The sequence below is a fragment of the Ambystoma mexicanum genome, chromosome 2q, assembly GCF_040938575.1.
Source record: "Ambystoma mexicanum isolate Mex_15411 chromosome 2q, UKY_AmexF1_1, whole genome shotgun sequence".
Taxonomy (NCBI): Eukaryota; Metazoa; Chordata; class Amphibia; order Caudata; family Ambystomatidae; genus Ambystoma; species Ambystoma mexicanum.
The window spans coordinates 228,945,927-228,971,884 of record NC_090924.1 but is presented as its reverse complement, the minus strand read 5'-3'; the positions used below and the strand labels follow the sequence as shown (position 1 = coordinate 228,971,884).

The 25,958-nt window shown below is 47.1% G+C and overlaps 1 protein-coding gene and 1 non-coding gene across 6 annotated transcripts in view; both read right to left on the bottom strand.

The window, feature by feature from the left end:
* The window catches only part of LOC138569309 (acyl-coenzyme A synthetase ACSM3, mitochondrial-like), a 770,966-nt gene that overhangs the window by 499,107 nt on the left and 245,901 nt on the right, over positions 1-25,958 (bottom strand). The gene's annotated exons all lie outside the window — the stretch shown is intronic.
* Positions 23,224-23,328, bottom strand: LOC138570480 (U6 spliceosomal RNA). Its single transcript, XR_011303527.1, has one exon. It is a non-coding gene; the product is annotated as a U6 spliceosomal RNA (small nuclear RNA).

Genomic DNA, 25,958 nt, shown 5'->3' with positions numbered 1-25,958 from the left:
TATGGGTATTGAGAAGCTATTGTAGCCCTATGGAAGTCTATGGTATTTCAATGCTGTGAATGGTGTAAATGCCACATGTGCCAAGCTAACACCCACCTTTGACCCGCTGATCTATGCAATGAATCCCGCTTGACCTGAACACCTGAATAAAGACTATGAACCCTGGCTGTGATCATGACAGACAAGCAGAGGCTGCACCACGCGTTTTCAGCACCAGAATCGCGTACCAATGTTAAGGACCGCAGCCAGCACAGAGAGCGGGACCTAATCATCCACTCACTGCCGCAGTCAAACGGAGACCGCACTGCGCGCTATCAGTGCCGGATTTGCGTGCCAACCATAAGGTCTGTAACCGGCACAAGGAGTGGGACCCAACCGCATCCCCAGCAGGCAGGAGATCCCCCTTGTGTGGCCCGGACGGGGGATAGCCGCAACATCGGAAGGAGGAGTCCCTCCCCCCAGCAGACCCATGAAGGAAGCGGAGGCCTGAGAGATCGCTACCGGACCACAGGCCCCCTCAAATGGCACAGTGGGGAGTGCTGTATGCCACAGCGACAGCCCAGAGGCAAACAGGGGAGGTGACACAGTGAGTGCGACTGAAAGAGCGGACATTAGCGCAGAGGGGCACTGCAGTGCTCAAAGTTACCCCCAGTGACACAAGCAGGCCCCACATGCTGTGGGAAGGAGAAGGAAGGGACCACTTAACTGGCCACAGAGCCGCGGGGGACCTCCTCACAGTGCAAGGGTACATGAACACTGGAAAATCCCTGGAAAGCCTAGCAACCAGCAAGAAATCACAGCTGCAGGGCACCAGTCACGCCGGACTGGCACCAGATTGCAGGGGCTGCCTCAGGAGGTGCCTCTCCCCGCCGAGAATGGGAAGTAGGTCAAAGGAACAGGGGCAACGGGAGAGAGCAGTTCTACACCCACCACAGTTGACTTGAAATGGCAGAGAAACAAGCAGAAGCATCGGGGAGCATACCTAAAAAGGGCCTGGAGGGCAGGGTGCTCACCTCACAGAGGTCGACATGTCCCACTTTTCCACAAAGGAGTACTCTGGGCATATCCGTGTGGAAATTAAGGGGCTGAGGGGTGACATGCAGGCCTCTCTGGCAGGCCTCACGGGCAGAGTTGGCACTATAGAAAGTAATGTGGAAGGTCTGGAGAACAACCAGCTCAACGCAGACCTGGTGGAAATGCGATTGGATGCAAGGATGACAGAGCTGGAGCTGCGCAAGGAAAAAGTCACCCTGAAGATAGATGATCTAGAGAACAGGGAAAGGAGAAACAATGTCCTGATACTGTGGCTGAAAGAAACGATTGGTGCAACCCCGAGACAGGTGGTGGAAAAGGTGCAAGCCATTGTCAATCTCCTCTTTGAGGCGGAGGGGGGTAAAGTGGTGGAGCTGGAGAGGACGCACAGGGGAGGCAGGCCATACGGCAATGGCCCACGCTCCATCGTGGCAAAGTTCCTACGAACTGCTACAGGGACAGAGCGGAAGTGCTGGCCAGGGCACATGAGCGAAGGGAAATAGATTTTGACAGAGCTAAGATTATGATGTATCAGGACCATACAATCTGATTCGCTCAAGGAGGAGGGATTGCAGACCCCTCACAAGATGGCTACTGGAGAAAGGGATAAAATATAGATGGGGATACCCATTCTCATTGCAATTCGAGGTGGACCCAATGGACTACTGCATTACTTCAGCAGAAGAAGCAGAGCAGGTACTAGGTCACCTAACATCTGACATGGCGCAGACCCCGGCCCAATGGATGGACAGGAAGGGAATAGGGCCCGCAGCTATCAGCCCTCGTCCCGCAGAGAAGAAGGAAGGGACAGGCAGGGCAGAAATACATGCACCTGAATGGCCCGGCCCGCGCAAAACAACCCGAATGCTGCAAAAGCCACGGGGTGATGATTCCTCAAGGACTCAGGCTGCTAGCTACATGTGCTGATCTCTGAACAGGCGGTCTGACAAGGTACTTTACTGAAAACTGGTTGGGGAGGACGACACCCCCCTTGGTGGCCCTTGGGAAGATGGAGGGCGTCTCAACAATCTTCGCATGCACGCTGCGTACATTTGCACATGTTCGTGCCTTTTGTTTTTTGGTTACGGGATAAAGTTCTACAGGTAGCATGTGTTCATCCGAGGAATAGCCTGCTTCTAGAATGGAATGACAGGAAGCAGTGAGGACGGAGAGGAAAAGAGATAGAGGAGGGAGGTGTGCGGAAGGAAACAAGATATGAGGCCAAATGAGCGGTGCAGGAGTCTGGTCGTGGGAACTCTAAAGTGAAAGGTTTAAACTCGCTCACAAAAAGGTCCTTAGTTGCAAGGGAATTCCAAGATGCAACCCTAGATGTGCTCTTCTTGCAGGAAACCCACCAATTCACGGATGAGGAGCAGAAGTTGAGAGGAGCGGACATTGGCCAGGCTTATTGGGCCTCAGGGTCGGTAAAGAAAGGAGGAGTGGGGATTATTGTACACAAACAGTGTAGACTGCAGGATCCGAAGGAGACTAGACTACTGGAAGCGCGATTGCTCATAGTGCAAGGGACCCTAGAGGGGGCAGGGATATTGCTGGTGGGCCTTTATGTCCCTAATCAGGGCCAAGCGGGGTTCATACAGAGCGCCCCTTTATGTCCCTAATCAGGGCCAAGCGGGGTTCATACAGAGCGCCCTCGATTACATACAGGCAATATCCACAGACCTATGTATCATAAGGGGAGACATCAACTCCTGGGCGGACAAGGTACTGGATAGAAAATCCATGAAAGATGGGAAGACGGGAGTAAAGAAGGGAGAAGGGGACACCTGGGACGGGCCATTGAGGCAAGGGACTTGGTTGATATGTGGCGCATGAAACACCCACACTTAACATACACCTGGATAGACTACCTGCTACTGAATCAGGATATGGGAGGTATGGAGTGCTGGACTCGACATCAGACCGGTGGGGTGGACAGACCACGATATGGTGCGGATGAGACAAGATATAGAGGGAATATACAAGGCAGACAGTAGTTGGAGGTGTAATGAATGCCTTTGGAAAGACCCCATATTTGCAGACCAACTGACAGGGAATATAGTGGAATATTTCCAGATAAACGACACTGGTGAAATCGGCATTAAAACAGTCTGGGAGGCTTGGAAAGCCACATGGTGAGGGCTCCTGATCAGAGAAGGGGCACGGATGAAAATGGAGAGGAAGCTAAGAGAAGATAAGCTTCGACTAGAAAGAATGGAGGGCTAGGGGAAGGAATACTGGCAAAAAGAGCAGAGTTGAAGGAGCTAAAGCTGGGGGAAACCCTGTGCAAACTTAAATACATTTAAAAAAAAGTATTATGGAAACAACATCAAGATGGATGCGCTTCTGGCTGCGAGGCTCTGCGCACAGAGGGCAGAAAGATGGGTTACCACTCTAGAAGAAATGGGGGTACCACCAGGACCGCACCAGGGAAAATAGCAGAGGGCTTCGTGAATTACTCTGAGGTCATATACAAGACGGACTGTTCAGGCACGATAGGAGAAGGAGATGCATATTTGGGGGGGATACACATGGTTCGACTTACGGAAGTAGAGGTTGAACAGCTAGACGCCCCAATAACACCTGAGGATGTTATGGGGGCAATCTCCCGCCTGCCAAATGGCAAAGCCCCGGGTGAAGATGGCTACACTACTGGGTTCTACAAAAGGTTCTCTGGTGTCCTCCTAGGCCACATGGTGAAGGTATACAACAACATCCTGGAGACAGGTACGGCACCCGTATCCTTTAGCAAGGCACTAATAACGGTAATACCCAAGGAGGGCAGGAATCCAGCACACTGCTCATCATACCGCCCTATTTCCCTACTAAACGTAGATGAAAACATTTTCACTCTTAACCAGGTATTACTCAGCGTTTCCATAACATTCTCGACCCCACCATTTAGCATGTATCTACTCACCTCCATCTTGCTTGCCTACGTCATGACCAGCCTCAATACCACATTTCCGACCAAGATGGCTCCACACCTACCCAACATGCCAGCCCTACCCAGGCGTAACAACCAAGTACCTTACTCAGATTTAAACGCCTCTCAGACACTATCTTCCAGTCACCCTCGCACCACCACAGAAAGGAACTTAGGACTTAGAGCTAGACTAGCCAAAATCCATGAACCACTTGCCCGCTCACTGTCCACTACACATAACTCTAGATCGCTGCCACCGCGACCTATTACCTCCACACAACCCAGTAACCCACTACAAACCCTTCAGAACTCCCGCAACCAGGGTACCCCTAAACTTACACAAGACAAGCGCCATACTACTACCTCAAAAAATATAGCTACCATCTCTAAAAACAAAGCTAGCCCCAATATCAAGGGAGCCTTGATCAATGCCAGGTCGCTAGTAGCTCATGCTACAGAAATTGCAGACCTAATACTCACCGAAAACCTTGACTTCCTCGCCATCACTGAGACCTGGCTACACCCAGCAGCAGGCCCTATGCTTATGTTGGCAGTCCCAGATAACTATTCTATCCTGAGACAAGACCGCCCTAACTCTAGAGGAGGTGGTGTCGCCTTTATCCACAAGTGCAGTCTTACCATGAGACTAACCACCTCGACCGACGCCCTCTCTTGCGAATCACTAGCAGTCAAAATACCACTCACTAACTCCCAAACTCTTAACATCTACCTGATCTACCGTCCGCCAGGCCCCAACTGCCTAGTGAACATCACTAATATCTCACCCCAAGCCTGGACCGACCACCACTTGGTATCATTCATGCTCTCCACCGACAGACCCCCACCCCCGCCCACCATCAAGGCCCCACCCACTCTCACTAGAAACAAGAAGAACATGACAGTAGAAAGACTTATCCCTGACCTCCTCCCCATTCTCAACTCACTTCCTGATAACTTGGACCCTGAGTCCTTAGTTGAAGAATATAACAAGATTATGGCCACCTCACTGGACCGCATCGCCCCCCTTAAACTGAGATCCAGTAAACTGAAAACGCACCTCAACAAATGGTACTCACCATTCCTCAAAAAACTAAGACAGCAAAAAAGAAACTGCGAGGCCATCTGGAAAAAATCCCCTTCAGTCTCTAATAAACTAAAACTCTCCAAACTAGCCGCACTCTACAAAAAAGAAATCTACCTGGCCAAACGAGCCTCCTTTGACTCTCGTATATCCCAAGCGAAATCTAACATGAAAGAACTTTTCTCCATCCTCAAAGAAATAGAAACCCCCATAGCACCCCTTGACACGTGCACCAAAGATAAAAACTGGTGCTCAGAAATTCAAAGTGCACTAGCCAACAAGATTGCGACTCTTCAAAGTAAAATCACTAGCAAAAGAGCATCCCTGAATGACACCCTCAACTCAATAATTCCGGACAAACCCACACCCACTGACCTAGCCCGCTTCCAATTCACCAAAGTCAACATACTGGAAGTCGAAAAAATTATCCTGTCCTTGAAACCGTCTAACTGCCAGGGAGATCTATGCCCTGCACAGCTCATTAAAGATGCTGCCCGCGACCTCTCCCCTTTCATTACAAAATTGATCAATGCCTCCTTTGCCACTGGCTCCATCCCTACTAACCTAAAACAATCCTGGGTACTACCTCTACTGAAAAAACCTACACTCGACCCAGCCACACCCACAAACTACCGACCCATAACTACTGTTCCCTTTCTACTAAAAATTCTGGACAAGGTTGCCTATGTACAAATACAGAAGCACTTGGAAGAACACAACCTCTTAGGCTCTAGACAATCTGGATTCCGTCCCCAACACGGGACTGAAACCGCCCTTATTGACTTGAAAGCGCAGATCGATTCGCTCAGAGACAACGGACAAGCCGCCCTACTCCTCCTCCTCGACCTATCTGCAGCCTTCGATCTGGTCGATCACTCCGTCCTTTGCTCAGACCTCCACTCCTCGGCTCATTTCTCCAGCGAGGCCATTACCTGGATCACATCCTTCCTTAACGGCAGGACTATGAGGGTCTTCTCTCCCACGGCGGCAGCAGACCCTATACCCATCACCTGTGGTGTTCCTCAGGGCTCTTGTGTCTCCCCCACATTATATAACATATTTACCAAGCCCCTTTTCGATGATTTGGATCATCTTGGTATCACCTACACTAACTATGCAGATGATACTCAGATCCTCCTTCCGCTTTCAGGAGATTATGGAAAGGATTTGGCCTTGTTAAATAGGGTGTACATCATCATCCAGGCATGGATGGCTACTCATGGACTATGCCTGAATGATGATAAAACAGAACTCATCATCTTAGGCACCACAATCAGTATAAAGAAACTTGGCCCGGCTTATAAATCCTTCATGATTGACGGGAACAACATCAAAGTCGGACTGGAGGTCAAAACATTGGGATTCTATCTAGACTCCAATTTTTCCCTCAAAAGACAAGTGAGCTCCCTTGCATCCTCCACGGCTTACACGTGCAAATTAATCCGTGCAGCCAAACCTTTCCTGTCCGACACTAGTTGTCTGACACTCGCCAGAGCCCTCATACTGTCTCGCCTTGACTATTGTAACGCCCTCTACCTAGGATCCACCAAGGCCATCACCAATAAACTGCAAACCCTTCAGAACAACGCTCTCAGAGCAGCTCTGGGCATCTCCAGAAGAGAACACATTACAGGATTCAGCCAACAGAACAATTGGCTCCCCACCAGAGATAAAATTCTCTTAAAAACGGCATCCCTCACCCACAAGTCTCTCAACAACGCAGCCCCAACCTACCTGATCAACAGGTTCCACAAACTATCCTCCTCAAGACCCATCAGAACCGCATACAAAGATTGCTTATCTGTCCCCCACTACAAACGGGCCACTATAGGAGGCAACAGCTTCCCGGTAAAAGCTGCCAAGTTCTGGAACTCCCTGCCTACAAACCTCAGAGCAGACTTGCCTTATCAGAACTTCGGTTCCAAGTTAATCTCCTGGCTGAAACTGGAGACCCACTAAAACCAGGTAGTGTCCAGCGCTACACGCACACATCGTAACCACGTGTGCCTCTTGCTTATCTGTATATTACATTATGGCCTGCTGGCCTACTGTTGATTTGTATATATTGTATATAACATTTGTGCACCTATATTTGTATTATGTATTTTCCTCGTGTAGTGTAACCAAGCTTCGAAAATTCTTGTAAAGTCTGCGCCCTGATACCCCCGGGTACGCTCGCGCATTATAAATAATAAAACAAACAAACAAACAAACTCTGGTCCTGGCCGCACGCGTAGAGGGTAAGATGCCACTCTTGGTGCACCCAGACCAAGTCGGGTTTATCGCAGGAAGACAGGGAGCAGATGCAATAAGGAAGACCCTAGACCTTGTGGAACATGTCTCTGGAGACTCGAGGGACTATGTGCTCCTGAGCCTACATGCCGAAAAGGCATTCGACCGAGTTGAATGGGGTTTCCTGATGGCGGTACTAAGGAAATCTGGCTTTTGGAAAAGGATACAATGCGCTATAGAGGCCCTGTTTGCAGAACCCACGGTGCAGGTGGTGGTGAACGGGAAAGAGGCACTAGGCAGAGCTGCCCACTCTCCCCCTTGCTCTTTGCATTAACTATGGAACCACTGAGCATTAAAATAAGACAAGAAGAGCGGATTACAGGTATAAGGGTGGGAGAAGTGTAACATAAGCTCAGTATGTACGCGGACAATGTCCTGCATCATTATCTCGAGGGTGGTGGATTCGGCATTAGCACAATTGTTCTTATTTTTTTAATCGAATGATACATTTGACCGAATGTGGCCAGTACCATTTGATCTAAAAAAACTGAACAATTAGGCTAATACATACATGTCCCCCGCTCCACATGTTCGATATGTATTAGCCTTGGGAATTGCGGGGGTGTCCCCCGCTTCCTCAACATTGGAGGCGGGGGAACGGAAAAAAAATAAAAAAAAGGGGACCCTGCTGCATCGGATCCGACCCGCGTTAGAGGGAAGGGTCTGACGCTGCAGGGCTGAACTGGACCATTCAGCGAGGAAACAGGTGGATGGGGGTATTGGGGTGGGAGGTGGCAGATGTGGAAGGAAAACTTTTTTTTAATTTGAAATTCCATCATATGATCTGATGTTGCATGCGGTCAGCTTTTTTTCGGTCGATTTCCCACAACCAATTGTTTTACGGTCAAATATGCCTAAACCGTGGATTCCACCACGAATGCACTCCAAATCATAGAAGAATACGGGCGAGTATCAGGCTTTAAGGTAAATGTAGGCTAGTCGGTCCTATTTCCCATAGGCAAGGATGTGCAGGGGTGTAAGGAAGAATGGCGGAGCCTCGGAATCCCGGTAGAGGAGGGTAATATTAAATATCTCGAGTGCGGCTAACCAGGGAGCTAAGCGAATTGTTTGAGATTAACTTTCCCCCGCTACTGCGTGGGCTATTCAGAGATCTCGAGATCTGGTCGAAGCTTACTTTGTCATGGCTGGGCAGACTAAATGCGGTGAAAATGACGTTGCTCCCCCAAGTGCTGTAACTATACCAAGACACAGGGGATAAATAAATTCATATGGCAAGGACAAAAGCGAAGGGTCTCCTTCAGAGTTCTGGTGCAGCCCAAGGAGCGGGGAAGGGTGGGACTACCAGATGTGCAAACCTAGTATAGGGCAGCACAATTTAGAGCTCTGATCCCTCACCTCAGGCTGGACTGGCAAAAGCAGTGGGTCCAGATCGAAAATCACCTATGGAGACTGGCCACCTTGGGGGAATGGCTTTGGGCGCCACCGAACACTGTCCCGAGAATAGTGAAAACACATCATATAATGGGCCCGCTGCTGGCCCTCTGGAGGGTCAAAAGAGAGGCAGTTGTGGTCACCACCTGGCTATCCCCTTTGAGCCATATATGGGCCCCCCGATTAGGGAGTATATAGCTGACCATGCTCAGTTCCAGGGTTGATTCGATGCTGGCTTGGAGAGGGTGGGCCAACATAGAGGAGCTGGAAGAGTGCCTCGGAATAGGATCTCTCTCAGTGTTCATGTACTTTCAGCTCAAGGGAGTGTTAATGTCCCGGGCTGACCGACACGGAAAAGGTGCTGAGCACTGCAGTATTGACAAAGGGACTTATATCAAAACTGTACCAGGCTCTATTGATAACACAGATGGGGAAGGTTGACACACATAGGAAAAGATGGGAAAGGGACATGGACATCGACCTGGATTCTGGGCAGTGGAAAATGATGTGTATTAACGCCCACCGGACGTCAATATAAACTCCACAGCATAAAGCCACTGTACAGATGGCAGTGGGACCCGGTCAGACTGTCAAAGATATTTGCAGGTATTGATCCTAGATGCTGGCGAGGCTGCGGCCAGAGGGCCGACTATTGGCATATGTGGTGGGCTTGCAGGCAGGTGCAGAGATTCTCGAAGGAGGTCCTGGGGTTGATAAGGGCCCTCAATGGTATGGACAGACACATGGACCCCATGCTGGTGCTCTTTGGGATGGAGGAAATAGAGGGAGAATCGAGACGGCTACCCCACATGGTGCACTTCCTGCTGTTAGCTGTGAGGGCATGTCAGGCGGGAGGGTGGAAGAGCGAGGTCCTCCCTAATGAGAAGTAGTGCGCCTGGAAGGCTCGGGACATATATATAATGGAGCAGCTAACAGGGCAGCTACATGACCGCACCCCGTCAAGGGAACTAGAGTGGTCAGCGTTCCTGAGCAAATATGGCCCAACTAAAGACGGACCAGCGGACTAAGAGGGCACCAATTGATATGTTTGAGAAAGCGGCCTCAAGGGGGCTCTGAACGATCAGGGTCTTAATTTGTTGTTAACAAAGGGATGACCAACTAAGTGGTGCTCGCAACGTAGTCGGAAAGTCAGGGCATGCCCCGCACCAGACACCGGTTCTGCACACAGAAAGCACTTCCTCACTGCATGGCCTTTATAACAAAGCCACTTAAGCGGGACACATTGGACTTATGAGTAAAACTGGATTGCTACCTTTGGGATAGGGTGGGAGAAGGGGAGGTGAGAGTTTCTGTTGGGTTGGGGGAAAGAAAACAACTAAAACAGAGTGATTCTGGCATTTTACTGGAAGAATTATTGTAATATATGTTATTTGATATTTTAAAGCCAAAACTGTCAATAAAACCAATTTTGTTTAAAAGAGAATCAAGCCAAAGAAAAGTATAGGGTTACTGGTTGCATGACCTGTGATGGGTGGACTGTGTGGTCTGACAACTGCGCCTAGACCAGAGAACCCTGAATGGTGACCAACCTGTAAAGAACTGTTAAACAATTTGTGAAGCAAACCTGAAGGTGGGTCAAAAGGACCCCCTGTTTTCTTTGAACTTTGAGCAGATGAAACCAACGAGAGTTCTATGTTAAAGTCTTGGGGAAGGGGACTCTGAGAGTCAAACAACCGGAGAACGTCTTGGGTAAGGGAGTCCCAAGACCTCCATTTTGTGTGAACTATGCAACATTTGAACTTGGGGAAGGGAATCCCAGGAACTCCTCTTTGTGTGAATTGTGGAACATTCAAACCTGGAGCAGGGAACCCAAGAAGAACTCAAGCTGTAAGTAGATTAGCTTTTTCTTTTGTATATTTTGCTGAGAAGATTCCCGCACCATGTTTAGTTATAGCTGTGAGGGCAAGCATAGGTTTCGACACAGACAGACCTTTAGTTTGTACTTGCAGACACAGAATTTCCTTAGTTTCTTTAGGTAGGGAAAATCCCACTATAGTATAGGGTAAGTTAGACGTTACACCATCCTGAACATTAATAAAGTTTTGTTTAGAACTACACATCTGTTTTCTGTGTCATCTCTATTGATACCATGCCTGTCTCACAAAGGACAAGTTCAGGAAAAAACGGGTCAATAATTCCTCCGCTTATTTTAACAGGTACATTTTTACCATCTTCCAAAACTGTGGTAGAGCCTCCAACTTCCTACTCTTCGATGGGAAACTGTTCCATACTTTGGGTCCGAACACAGAGAATCTATGGTCACCTCTATAGACACAGAACAAATAAGGAATAGCCAAAAGTAATAGCCAAATGTAACCTATCCTGTGATCGGAGTGTCCGTGTTGGCTTCTAAAAAATAAATCTTTCAGTCAAGTAAGCCCTTGCCAGATGTTTAAGTCTTTTATAGATTAGGCAGAGGATCTTGAACTTAATCCTGTCCTCCACTGTTAGCCAGGACAGAGGCCGCTGTAACCCAGAGATAAGTGTGGATTTCCTTACTCCAAACACTAGTCTGACGCCGACATTCTGTGCCTTTTGAAGTCATTGAACTTGTTTGTCCGAAACGCCGGCTAAGAGGCTATTACAATAGTCCTACTGTGAATTTATAAGCGCTCCCATCACTGTCGCATGATCATCCACAGGGACAAAAGGAAGAGCTTGTCTGAGCAGATACAAAGAATAGAATACGGCCTGCACTTTGGCTCTGATTTAGCCTTGACAGCCCATATCATTCGGCCATATGAAACCTAGATTTTCTAACCTAGGTGCATACTTTAATTCGATACCCAGCAAAACTGGGCACAGGGGGCATCTGTCCTCTTTAAGAAGATGTTTTGGTCCAAACAAGGGAATCTCTTTCTTGTTAGAATTAAGTTGGCAAGAGTTAGCAGACATCCAGCAGCTGATTTTGTTGAAACAGATGGTTACCCTCGTAAAGGACTCCTCCATATTGTCCACCTGCCTATCGTCTGCTTATGACTGGAAGCAGACCGTATGTATCCATAGTATGTCCATTAGTGGCTCTGCAATCCCTGCATTCAACATATCAGTGTGTACTTTGATAATGTGCCGGGCCTTTTCCTCTTGCTACATCCAGATTAATCCCCCTCCCTTATCAACGACACTTCTCTCTTGGGCCATGCGCGAGCAATGGGGCTGGGTATGCATAAGGTGCCTATTACAATGTACAGCACAAAGGGGTCTAGGGACCAATAGCCACATACCCACCCCTGACCCGGTGTCTCCATTGTAGAGGAGCACCCGAATGCCTCTGCAGGAAGTCCCGACCCTATTCTGCCTATATGTTGGAAACCGGAAATCACGACTTGTGTAACTCCAATAATGGTACCTATTACACGAAGAGCCTTTCAGACAAGATATCCACTAAGAAGACCTTATATGATGTATCCCAGAAGAGATGAAGGTTTCCTAAGAGAAAGCACAGAGGAAGTGTAAAAAAGTGAAGAAAATAGGCTGGTGACGTCACAAGAGATGAGCGTGACACACTTAGAAGGATGACCAAAAAAAGAGAAGGTATACACCTTATGGAATTTGATGGCAAAGTAAAGAATCAAACAGACTTTCATGTGCAGAATGAAGATGTACGTGTGACGGAGCACTGCAGAAAATTCAAGTCGTTTTATAATTGTACAGACGCCGTAACGCAAGTAGGATAAGTAATCATAAAGGCTGGCTATACGTAGTGAATAGACTGGAGGCAGTGCCGCCAATATATATATGTGTACATAGAAACTGGACATTCAATGCCACAATTTTAGTAAGCTCAACCCGCGGAGGAAGAGGATTGACGATTTGTGTGTCGCAGCAAGAAAATAAACTGATGTGGCTTGAAGAATGGACCAAAGGAAGACTGATTGGCCTGGTGTCAAAGGCTAGAAGCAGCCAAAACTGGTTATCAGTCCTTGAAGACCAGTGAATGTGAGAATGCAGAGGTAGCCCTTGTTAAGTAACAAAGAAGGAACACCATGAGTGCCAAGTTCCTTTATTCAAGACAATTAATTGCTATAATATGGGCCGATTCATGGTCTCTGATCACATGTGCCCAGGATGAAAATAGAAGTGGGCATACAGACCTGAACCTTGATAAGAATGGGCTCACACTTCCTTATATTCCTAGAGACAAGAAGCTACTACAAGGCCAAGTTCAAAGACAATCTGCATGGCAGATGGCATGAGTGATGAGAGATGATGGGCTGTTTGGGTGGGGAGGTACGGTTAAGTTCACCCACCAGCACCTGGGGTTAGAGCTTACGTGCTGCTTGAGAATCGAATGTTCTAGAAGGGTACAAGCGTGCCAACCAATTGTAGAAGGCCATATAACGAAGGGCCTCATAATTTGAGAGCCAATGAGATATTGTGTTTCTAATTACTGTAGAAGATGACTTGCACTAAGAGAGGGCATGAGTTGCCCACCTGACTATAGAGATCCAATCACAATCCAATCCGTATAGAAAATATACTTAGATATTCCTCTTAGTCCTATCACATCCCCACATAGGTTTTCTTAGCTTGACATGTAGTATGACATCACATATGATGAATTTGTGTCATAAGTACCGTTTTTTATGAAATGCATTGAGATTATGTTGTGCGACGTATGTTGTGCAACATATGTTGAAAACATACATTTGCCAACTTCCTGAGTCGATATTATTGCTTAGAGTGAGAGTTATTCTCGACCCCATCCATAGGATGATGTGTTATCTCGATTAAAAGGACCATAAGCGTTCACCATACTCCCCTTTGAAGACCCAATCCCTGCAATCAACATATCTGTGTGTCCTTTCACAAGGTGCCGGATCTATTCCGCTCGTAATGTCAGGATACATCCCCCTCTCTTAGCAAAGGCAACTCTCACTTGGACCATGCGCTCGCAATGGGAATGGGTGGATGAGAGCACACAAGGTGTTGAATACCATGTACAACTCAAAGGGGTCTTGTCTCTAGGGACAAATGGCCACCCCAGACCCAGTGTCTCTATACTCCCACTTAAAGACCCCATCCGTGCAATCATAACATCTTTGTGTCTTTTAACAAGGTACTGGGCCTATTTCACTTGCTATGTCCATATCCATCCCCATCCCTTATTGTAATTGTAATTGTTTATTTGTAAAGCGCGTATACACAAGTGAAGTGCTTCAAATTTAACTAGTATACTAGGCCAGAGGCATGTTTACTAGTGCAAGTGCATAACAGGAGGGAAGGAGAGAAGGGGGTGGGGGGAGGGAAGAGCAAACAATCAATAAGCTGCCGTGCTAGGCCTAACGATTTGCCAGATAGTACAAGTGTATGACAAGGAGTGTGGAGAGGAGTGGGGGAGAGGGGGGAAAGGACTACAGAACAATAAGCTACTGTGCTAGGCTTGGCGACATTCATATTGAATGATGATAGGTCATCATCAATAATGCACCTATGCACAAGTGTTTCAGGCGCAATCAAGTCAGGGAGGGAACACAAAGGAAGGACAGGACAAAACGATCTTGCTAGGCCTAGGGCATTCAAGGTTGTGCAAGTGCGCAGACAGGAAATGTGAGGGAGAGGGATCAGGAACAAGTGCGCCTAGTCCATGAAGGACCTGGGACTGAAGTCTGAGACAGAGTGCAGAGGCCCGGAGGCAAGTATAAGACTGGCGGAGGGGCCTGGGACCTGTGTGGCTCTGGAGGCGCACCAGGCAACCAGTCAGTGAAACTGCACAGAGTTGGGTAGGAAAGCAAGTGAGGGGAGAAATGGGGGTTAGCAGGGGAGAGGGAGAGAGCAAGAGGAAGGTCTTGAGGAGTTTCGAGACCTTGAGGAGATCCGGCTCAAGAAGGAGAGAGGCAGGGACGCTGTTCCAGAGTGAGGCACCTGCAGAGGATAAGGTTCTACCCCCATTTAAGGCAGTTAGCACTAAGGACATGCCCTCGCAATGGGGGTGGGTGGATGGGAACACACAAGGTACCGAATACCATGTACAACTCAAAGGGGTCTTGCCTTTAGAGACCAATGGCCACACCAGACCCAGTGCCTCAACACTCCCCTTTGAAGACCCCGTCCCTGTAATAAATGTATCTGTGTGTCCTTGGACAAGGTGCCAGGTCTATTCCACATGCCACATCCAGATCCATCCTCTGCCCCTTGTTAAAGGCCATTTTCACTTAGGCCAAGCACTTGCAATGATTTTGGGTGGCTGGGCCCGCACAAGGTGCAGAATACCATGTCCAACTCAAAGTGTCTTTCCTCTAGGGACCGATGGCCACCCCAGACCTGGTGTCTCCATACTCCCCTTCGAAGAACCAGTCCCTGCAATCATGACATCTTTGTGTCCTTTGACAAGGTCCCGGGGCTATTTCACGCGCTGTGTCCAGATACATCCCCCTCCCTTATCAAAGGCAGTTCCCACTTAGGCCATTTGCTTGCAATGGGTCTGAGTGGTTTGGCATGCACAAGGTGCTGAATACCATGTAACATTCAAAGGGGTCTTGCCTCTAGGGAAACACAGCCACATGGCCAAACCAGACCTGGTGTCTCCATACTCCCATTTGAAGACCCTGTTCCTGCAATCATGATATCTCCGTGTCCTTTGACAAGGTGCTGTCCCTATTCCGCTCATTACATCCAGATCCACCCTCTGCCTTAGCAAAGGCAGTTCTCACTTGGGCCATGAACTTGCAATGGGCTGGGTGGCTGGGCAGGTACAAGGTGCCAGATACCACGTAATACACAGAGGGGGTCTTGCCTCTAGGTAACAATGTCTCCATACTCCTTTTTGAAGACCCCATCCCTGCAATCATGATATCTGTGTGTCCTTTGACAAGGTGCCAGGCCTATTCTACGCACTACGTCCAGATACATCCCCCTCTCTTATGAAAGGCAGTTCTCACTTGGGCCATGCGCTCGCAATGGGGCTAGGTGAGTGGGAACGCTCAAGGTGCTGAATACCATCTACAACTCAAAGGGATCTTGCCTCTACGGACCGATGGCCACTTGGCCACCCAAGACCCATTGTCTTCATACTCCCCTTTGAAGACCCAGTTCCTGCAATCAACAAATCTGTGTGTCCTTTGACAAGGTGCCACGCCTATTCCACTTGCTACATCCAGCTCCAGCCCCCTCCCTTATCAAAAGCAGCTATCACTTGGGTCATGCGCTTGCAATGGGGATGTGTGGATGGGAACGGAGAAGGTGCTGAATACCATGCACAAACCAAGGGGGTCCTTTCACTAGGAACCAATGTCCACATGGGCACCCCAGACCCGGTGTCTCCATACTCCCCTTTGAAGACCCCATCCCCCCAATCAACATATCTGCGTTTCCTTTAACAAGGTGTCAGGCCTAGCCTGCTCGCCACATCCAGATCCATAACAAGTGCTTAATCTGTGGTGGTGTTTGCCTGGTTCCAGCCCTTGCACTTAAATTATAGGCGGGGCTGAGCACTGGCACTCTTGATGTTTGCATTTCATGAGATGCATCTGCCTCTGCGCATGCAGGCCTGGAGTTCTGACTCCCACTCATGCCCCTCCTTCCATCCCCCCCTTGTCGTTACTTCTGTCAGACAGAGAGGGTCTGCAGTTCTGCTCCAGGTTCCCGACAGATGCACTCTTGACCCTGATGTGCTCAACAACTTTCTCCAATCCTTGCAGATGACAAACAAACTTTCTTCTGAAAGTGTTGAACCTGCGCAATGATTAAAAAGGCAAGGAATGTGCAATGGTGTCAGCAATCACCCCCTTTTTATATTTTCTAAATAATGTGCCAAATGTATATTCATAAATAAAGGCCATGAGTGATATTTTTACCATGTTTTTGCAGCGTTCTATACATTGAAATGGTAAAAGAATTGCCTAAGGATTTGGATTCTCGTCGCTTTGAGGAGATTAACCAGGACCTGGGGGTCATGGATTCGCTGGTAGTTCCAAGCGAGGGAGACCCACCTTTTAGTCCCATGCACACAACTAATTTTCCAGGATTTACTTTATCTTGGTTGACACCGTGCTGAAACCCTGTGTTGTAGAAACGAGGTTGGAGCCGAAACCATGGTCCAGTCATGATATTGGGGACTGGACACGGAAATGTGCATGAGCTGGTGGATGTGCAACGTCTTCCTACTTAAAACTAGAGACTGACCATGGGTTACTAACTAGTATTAAGGATTATTTTGAGTTGAATGATAATGAGGAGGTAGGGATCGCCACGCTGTGGGAAAGTTTTAAAGCAGCGATCAGGAAGTTACATTAAGATTGCCTCTCGGAAAGAAAGAGAAAGGCAAAGAGAGGAGACAGCCGTTAGATGGAAAAATAGAGGCTATCCAATTGGGAGATCCCACGGGTGGATATATTGCGTCAGCATCCGTGCCAAAAATTAAAATGTTTCAAGTGCCAACTTAAATACCTCTTGGAGCAGGATACTTAGGGGAAACTCCTTTTTTAAAGCAAAAATATCATGAGAAAGGGGAAAAAGCAGACACAATTCTGACTTGGATGCTTAGATAGAAAAGCAATTCTAACAGGGTGGCAGCGATTCGCCCACCGGGCAGCGGTACTTTATATGATACGGATGGCATTAGGAGGGAATTTGAGGAACTTTTATGAAAGCCTGCACAAGGTGGAGTATGAGGGGGATGGTTCCCATATCATTTAATTTTTGGACCAACTGAAGACACCAGGTACCTTCTCTGAAGCTTCTGCTGCCTTAGATTCCCCAATTACTGACAAGGAAATACTTTGCACGATAAAGAATATAAAAGGGGGAACACCACCGGGGAAGGATGGCATTTCAGTCAGTTTCTATACATTTTACTGCTCCACTCTGGCACCCTATTTGGGAAGGGGTTTACCAAACTCGATGCTGGGGGCAATAATAGTAGTGATCTCAAAGTAAGGGAGGGACCCCACATCTTGCTCCTCATACAGACCAAGATCCTGGCAAAACTACTGGGTAATAGACTGGAGGGGATCCTTCCTTCATTAGTCCACAGTGACCAAGTGGGTTTTATTAAAGGCTGGGAAGGATTGGACAACATCCAAAAAACAATAGATGCCTGCCTGGTCATGCTCGACTCCAAGAAGGCATTCGACAGAGTCGAATGGCACTAAATGGCTAAAGTCGTAGAAAAGATGGGGCTGAAACCAAATTTTCAGAAATGGATTGCAGCTCTCTATAGGGCCCCCATTGCAAAGGTTCAAGTTGATGGGAGCAAGGCTCCCTTTCACCTCTCCAGAGGCACAAGACAGGGTGGCCCCCTGTCTTCACTGCTATATGCGCTCACAATGGAACCCCCAATGATAGCAATACTTGAAAATTCGAACATAAAGGGTCTAGGATGTGGGGAAGTCGAATTTAAACCATCCCTCTTCGCAGAGGACATTCTGGCCTATATTGGGTACTCTCACCATTCTTTTCCTAAACTTCTCAAATTAATTGAATGATTTGATAGATTCTCAGGTCTGATAATTGATGTATCTAAATCTAACATCATGTCCATACAGTGCCAGAGTTCTAGTCTAGAACACCTTGACGAACTGCTAGGAATGAGGGTAGAGAGACGATTCTAAGTGATCCGACCGCAGCTGATTTTGCCGCAGCTGGAAAGTTTGGATGAGAAAGGTGCGAACTACCAAAAGATTGCACCTTTTTCATGCGAATACACTTACATACTGCAGAGGCTGCAGGGGTTTCCCCTGCAACCCCCGCTAAATATGCTGTAAAGCGGGGGACACCCCTGCAGCCCCCGTTTTTTTTTTTTGTGGGTGTGCATGCAGGGGTGTCCCCTGCAACACCCCACTCACTATACCACACAGTGTAGTGAGCGGGGTGTTGCGGGGGACACCCCTGCAGCCCCCGCAGTCTTTTTTTTTTTACTTACCTGCAATGCTACCACCAAAGGTTTGAACTGTTGGTGTTTGAACCTTTAGTGGTAGCATTTTTCGGTCGTATTGTACGATCAGACCTTTGATTTCAGTCCGATCGTACAATACCAGAGAGACCGGCAGTTCAGTATCTGGGTGTCCAGATACCAAGGGACCTATGGAAAATAACTGCTGTTAACTTCCACCCTATCTCGGACACCCTGAGATCCAACTTGGAGAGGTGGAACTTGCTCATTCATTCGACATACGGGAGGATGACCTCTGTGAAAATGAACCCCCCCCACCCTCGGGTTCTCTAACTGTTCTCTCCTATCCCATCCATTCTTCCTGAACCCTTTTTTGAAAATGTGAATCTCATGATTACCAAATACATTTGGAAAAGCAGGAGACAGAGAACTGTGAAATCAACTCTCAGCCTACCAAGGGATTGTGGGGCCTCCCCGACCTCCAGCTGTACCGCAAAGCAACCCAGCTAAGAGTGCTGCTTGAACACATGAGGGACATCCTTGGGATATATTGGTCACATTTGGAGGATATGGTAACGCATCCCAAAAAGGTGAGGGATTGGCTATGGTCCCCCATGAATTCTATGCCTGCTAGGATTAGGAAACATCCAACATTAAGTTGGTCTTTGTGGCAAATGATAGGCTTAAATGATAAGCTGACCACTTGGCACTCCATCATTAGCTCTCTCTGGACTGGGCTGCTGGATCTCTTTCAGAAAGGGTTCTGTGGTATGCAAAAGTGGTCTGACAGGGGCCTCGAAAGACCAGGTCAATTGTTCACAGAGGGTTAACTGAGGGGTATGAAGAAGCAGTGGGAATGGTAGGCTGCAATGCTATGTCCATATTTGAATACTTGAGATTTAAAGGGATACTTACTAACCTGAAATGGCAAGACAACTTGGCTCGGGACCTCACACCATTTGAGTCAATTATAAACTTAGCGGACTCGAGGAAGGGCATTCTCTCCACATTGTACAAAGCTTTGATTATGACGGATATCTCGGGAAGGCAGACATTTCAATTATACTGGGAGGGTTTAGCCGGGGTTGAAATAATGGAGGAGACCTGGAATAAGGTGTACAAGTTGATGATCCATGGCAATTTTTTTTCTGCGTTGATGGAACACAACTTCAAGATATTGCAAGGGTGGCACGGAGACCCTTTAAAACTCTCCAAGATGTACAGTGGCTTTTCTCTGTTATTCCCCTGTAGATGTGTGCAAATAGGCTCGCCGGCCCACAATGTGGTGACACTGTCCACAAATTCAGATTTATTTGGGCCGAACTACTTAGTTGGATGAAAGAAAGAAGTGATATGGGTTCAACTTATGCTAGACCCACTTCAGCTACTGTTGGGCATTCCCTGATTAATAGTAAGGAGTACCGGTTCCCGTGAATGAGGGAGGCAATGTTTCGAGCAGAGAGGCTAGCTATAGCCCATAACTGGAAAACCCCATGGAAACCTGACAAGGCGGACTGGTTGCAGAAATTGTGCGATATCTTTATAATGGAGAAATGAACTGCTATGGTAAATTATCACATGGGTTCATTCCAGCAAGTGTGGGGCCTGTTTGTTCTTAAATGGGTTTCTTCGAGGCCCTAGCCCAGGGCGGGTGGGGGGGGGGAAGTACTAATGTCCATGTCACAAGACATAGATCTGTCTATATTGGGGAGCCAGTACCAGTTGAAGACCGCTGCCATGCTTGTTGTAACTTCGGAGTGGTAGCTATGGGATGAAACCGTAGTGTGTTGGGAGCCGGTGAGCGATGGAGATTATGTGGCGAGGGTGCACCCACTCTGCTTCTCCACGTGCACAAAATGTACAAGGTTATGGTAGTAATCGAGAACCCAGAATTATTAATAGCAATTGGTTGGGGACGTGGGGGGCAATTTGTTTCTTTTCTCTTGGAGCAATATTCTTTGACAGTGTTGGGATTTGTATTTTGTACATTTTTTGGAAAACCTAATGAAAAAAAACGAAATGGTAACAGAAATTAAATTCCCCAGATTGACACATGGTCATTATTGTGAGATCTTTGCTGAAAGAAAACGAGTTCAAAGCTAGATAAAGTGCTTTGCATATGTATTGTTATGATAGCTTGTTTGTAAACATATTCCATGTGTCCACATGTACACTGTTGCTGTAAATAGGAAAAGGCCAGCTAAGAATTTGCAACTCTTGTTTAAATTTGCATCCTCGACTGGCTAATCACTCAGTCATATAATTTAGCAACCTGGGAACACAAGTTGCACAATATAATGATGGGGTTGGGGTAAGCAGAGGACCTAAATGAATCACGGGATCACTGCAGAGACTCATGCTGTGACTATTTTATGTGACGTAGCAGGCACTACCAAGGCTCATATTGTGAGTATTATATGTGATACTCTCGGAGCACAACATGACATGGGGCTATTTATCAGAGGACCGGACTACTTGAAGGAAGCACTGCAGAGGCCCATACCATGGCTATTCTATGTAAAAGAGCAGGCTCTTCCAAGGACAATATGGCAGTCTGGGAGTAAAGCATAATGATGTGGAAAGGTTTGCAGAGGATATGTATGCAAGGGGCTGGTGCTGTGACTATGTTATGTTGTTCAGATTTGTAATACGCACGTATACCCGAAGGCATCTTGGCGCCACAGTAGTACAACATCAATTTAGGGGACTAATGAAAGAGCAGAGTTTTTAACAAGCGACGGAAATGCAGGTGGTTCATGGTCAGCCTCAAAGTTAAAGGGAGACCATTCCATAAGTTACTAGCGGTCACCAAAAAGGCTTCACCGCCCACTCTTGGAAGACGAAATCAGGGGACAATGACCAGACGGTCACTGCCTGACCGTAGAGGGCAGCCAGGAGTCTAAGGAGTGAATTTATCCCACAAGAAATTGGCACAGGCCTGGAAGTGTGCCAGGTGAACAAAACAGAGATTTAAAAACTGTTCTTATTTTCACCGGGAGCCACTGCAAAGAACATAGCACTGGGCTAATGAGGAAACCATAAGGGGTGGCTGTGGCTGTCCGAGCAGCCAGGTTCTGCAGCAGTTGCAGGCGATGCCTCAGGCCCGAGGGCTGGGCGAGCAAGAGTGCATTACAATAGTCCAGTCTGCTGGAAATAAGAGAAGCCACAACTGGAGGGCGAAGAGAAGGAGGAAGAAAGGGCAGGATCTTCAGAAGGACCCCAAGTAAGAAGTGGCCAGTCTGGCACACTACACTCACCTGTGACGCCATGGACAGAAAAGCAGAGAGAAAGACCCCAACATTTTTAACTACCATCACTGGAATAGGAAAGCCGCCTAGCAGGGTCGGACTGGGACAAGAAATAGGCCCGGTCACCCAAATAAAAGTGGCCCACCCCTTGCCTCAAAAAAGTGGCCCACCCCTCGCCTCACGACACTTGACCTCTGATGACATCCCTGGAAGGGATGTCATTTGACCCCACCCCAAAGTGACATCCCGGGAAGCGATGAAACACAACTTTTCACACCTTGACAAAACAGGAAGTGGCATCAAATAGCATTGTTCCTAAGTACACTAAATTACTGTGAATCCAAGCAGACGTCCAAGGCCAAATGATATGTTATTGTATAGCACTTACACTTAGGCTCTTTTTTATAGAACAAATATGCATACAATATCACCCAACCTGTGTTGGTACTCATTTATCGACCTAAGAAGGATGAAAGGCTTTTTGGAAAAAAAAGAAAAAAAAATGTACACAAAAAATATTTTCTTTTTCCATTTTTCTTCCTTCCAAACCAGCCCAGGCTTGGCCAGAAACCGGCACCGACCCCCCAGGGACGATTTCGGCCCGTCGAAAGGCCGAGGGGCCAATCCGACGCTGTCGCCTATTGAGGATGGCCAGAAGGCCGAGGACCAAGAACAGGATTCAGAGGAGGCGCCTACCACCAGGACCTCAGTCTTGTCTTCGTTGAGTATGAGCCAATTGGCGCCCATCCACTCCCCCGCGACTGCCAGGCAGTCACAGAGACGGGAGGACACCTCCTCCCGGTCCCGATCTAAACTGACCAGTATCTGCATGTGGTCCACGTATGAGTAGCACCTGAAGCCGTGAGAGCGGATGAGGTCAACCAAAGTCTGCACATAGTTGTTAAATAACATCTGGGACAAGGCACAGCCCTGGGGGACGCCACAGGAAAGAGAATAGAGAGATGAGAAAAAAGGAGGTAAAGATACTGATTGGCCCCGATCGGTCAAAAAAGCTGTAAACCACACCAGGACAGGACCAAAGATGCCGATAGAGGCCAGGCGGGATAGGAGTATGAGGTGGTTGACAGTGTTGAAGGCCGCTGATAGATCGAGCAGAATTAGGGGCCCCACACCACCTCTATCATCCAGTCTGGCCATATCCTCCATTACTTAAACTAGGAGACTTTCGGTACCTCTCCCGGGGTGGAAACCCGGCTGAAAGCGGTTAAGCGCAGAGGAGGACTCAAGAAACCTGGAAAGAAGTGCAGATATCAGGCCTCAAGAAGCTTCATGAAGAAGGGAAGTAGAGCGGGAGGGCAGAAGTTGGACAGAACAGAAGAATCCAGTGACAGTTTCTTTAAAAGAGGGACCACAATAGCCTGTTTTTTTAAAAAAAAAATTTTTTAATATGGAACGCTTCACGAATTTGCGTGTCATCCTTGCGCAGGGGTCATGCTAATCTTCTCTGTATCGTTCCAATTTTAGTGTATGTGCTGCCGAAGCGAGCCTGTTTAAGTTCTTTAGGGATCACACTAGAGCAACAAGAATGGTTAACCGCCTGGGTCACCAGAGGGATAATCTCAGCAAGAGATCTTTAACAATAAATAGAGGAATAGGGTCAGATGGGGCTGCAGATTTCAGATGAGTGATGGCCTTCAATATGCAGACCCTCCAGTTTATAGCGATTTTGCGATCCCGCAAACTGCCACGAAAACCGCTGTTTTTGCAAAAAAACACAAAAATTGGCGTTTTTGCAACAACAAAAAAAAATACTCAAGGGGCCAGTTTCTCTGATTTTTTTTTTTTTTTTTTTTTTTTTGGACTCAAGAAATGAAATGCGCAAGCACATTTTATCACTTGAGCCAAAAAAAAACAGTCTGTTCCACAAAGGACATCTGAATGGACGCTTCTTATATGCGCCCATTCAGATGTCCTTTTTCACCCCTTAAAGTAAATCAGGGGGCGTTTCTGTGCATTTAAAAGCACATCCCAAATTGACAAGCAAGATGCGCTTTTAAAAGTGCAGAAATTGTAGGCCACCCTATGCGCCCACTTTTAAAACGTGCACGAGGGGTGCCACTGCTTTACAGGGTCTTTGCTGACCCTACTGACTCGTGCAAAACTTTTTTGAAAAAACATTGTGTGACAGCTGCTGTCTCACTTGCATCTATGTTCCCCAAATGGGATAGAAATGAGTTTTTGTGGGTTGCATTTTGCAGTGGCAGGACCCTTAAGGGCCAGTCACGGTGAAATGCACGGGGTGCCTGTAGACCATTGTCGGGAGAGCACTTCCAACACAAACTTATTCAAGGCGGCTGGCCAGCGCATCATTTGTGCTACAGCTCAGCCCCGTGGAAATGCGCAGGTCATTTTGAGATTAAGGTGGCCTGCTCGTTTCCAAAAATTGGTTATCTAAAAACAGCACATACTGTGCTCTATTTTTAGATGCCCCATTTCTTTAGGCCAAAATCTACAGTTTTCTTCAAAAATTGAAAAATGATCACAATATGTGAGAGAAAGGAGTGAGAGGGTGAGCTGTGGCATGGTAGGCAAGAAAGCAAAAGGGAGATCAGAGGGAGAGCAGTGGGTCAGAGGGGGAAGCAGTGAGCAAGAGAGCAGAGCGGATGCAGTGGGGGGGGCAATAATCAGAGAGAAAGTGGAGGTACAGAAAGTGGAAGGAACGTGGGCTCAGGGGCAGTAGTGGCCCCAAAAGCAGAGAGGGGTTGGCCGGAAAGGGGCAGTAAGCTGCAGATTGGGAGAAAGGATGAGGGAAGAGTGTGATAGAATGGGAGAAAGGAAGAAAGATGCAGAAGTAGCATGCAAGAATGAAGGACTGTATACTGCTGGAGGAATTGGGGAGCGTACAGTGTGAGTTGGGAGTATGATTTGGAGTTTGGCAGGCACTAGAGAGCGCAAAGTGTGACCGAGCATGTGAGTATGTGTATGACTGAGCGTGTGGTTCAAAAATACAAGTTGTGATGGGGAATTGGCGAGACGTGTGAGGTGTGTTGGGTGAGAGAGGTGTGTGCATGTTTGCGGGATTCGGGAACATAGAAGGGGAAGATTTTCAGCATTACAACTGATAATGATTAATAATGTTAATAATATTAAATAGGCATGCACATTAAACCAAGAAACGTAGCCAAAACCAACCCTGTTCTGCCAAGCCAGAGACATCTAGGACTCTTCCTATTTGATACAAAATATATATATATATATATATATATATATATATATATATGAAATTGAAAGGTAAACACAGACCGCGAGGTCGAGTTCCTTTAGAAGTTGCACTCCCTTTAGTAAACGAAATCCAACAATGTTCAGCAACAAGTGCACGCCGAAAAATAAATCACTGCACTGCCAAAAGTTTGTTTTTTAAAAAGTTATAAATTTTAATTCAAAAAATAGTATGCAGTAGAAAAACGGCTTCCCAGTAGCAAAGGGAAGGCTACCCAACGCGTTTCGCCACACTCCTGTGGCTTGTTCACAGTAGCTCCACCCTGTTGTGGGAGCTCTTTTAACCCATGGCATACCACATGAACATAGAAAAGTTGACTAACAAAGATGACGTTTTTACATTCGCCATCTTGTACAATGCAAAATGCAATTCGAAAACCAAGTCTGCGTGTAGACAATGTTACTCAAAACCTGACAAATTATAGATTTTTCCAGATAGTCCCTGTATAAATATACATTCCATCTTAATTTCAAAAATAATTTGAAAAATCTTATCAAGGTTTGGTACACCTAGTCAGATTCGAGCACTCAACATTAAATAAGCATCATAGTGACGTTGTTAATAAAACAAATACAGGTATGGTATAGCATTTCAAGCTCTTTTACAAAAAGCTGCATAACAGAAAAATTTGTTATACAGAATAATGGTGTGGCATTATGTAGGTTCATATGCATAAAAGACAATTTATAATTAAAGTGCAAGTGCATGGCAGCTTTTTAGTATTAAAGTGCTAGTTCATAGTGCAATCTTTTAGCAGCATACTTTGATGACCAAACATTGTCTTGTAACCATCAATTAAAGTGCAAGTGCTTTACTTAAAATCAATACTCCTACATAGCACAACATACTCTTAATTCATAAATGCTCGGAAGACCTTGTATGCCTGGAATCTAATC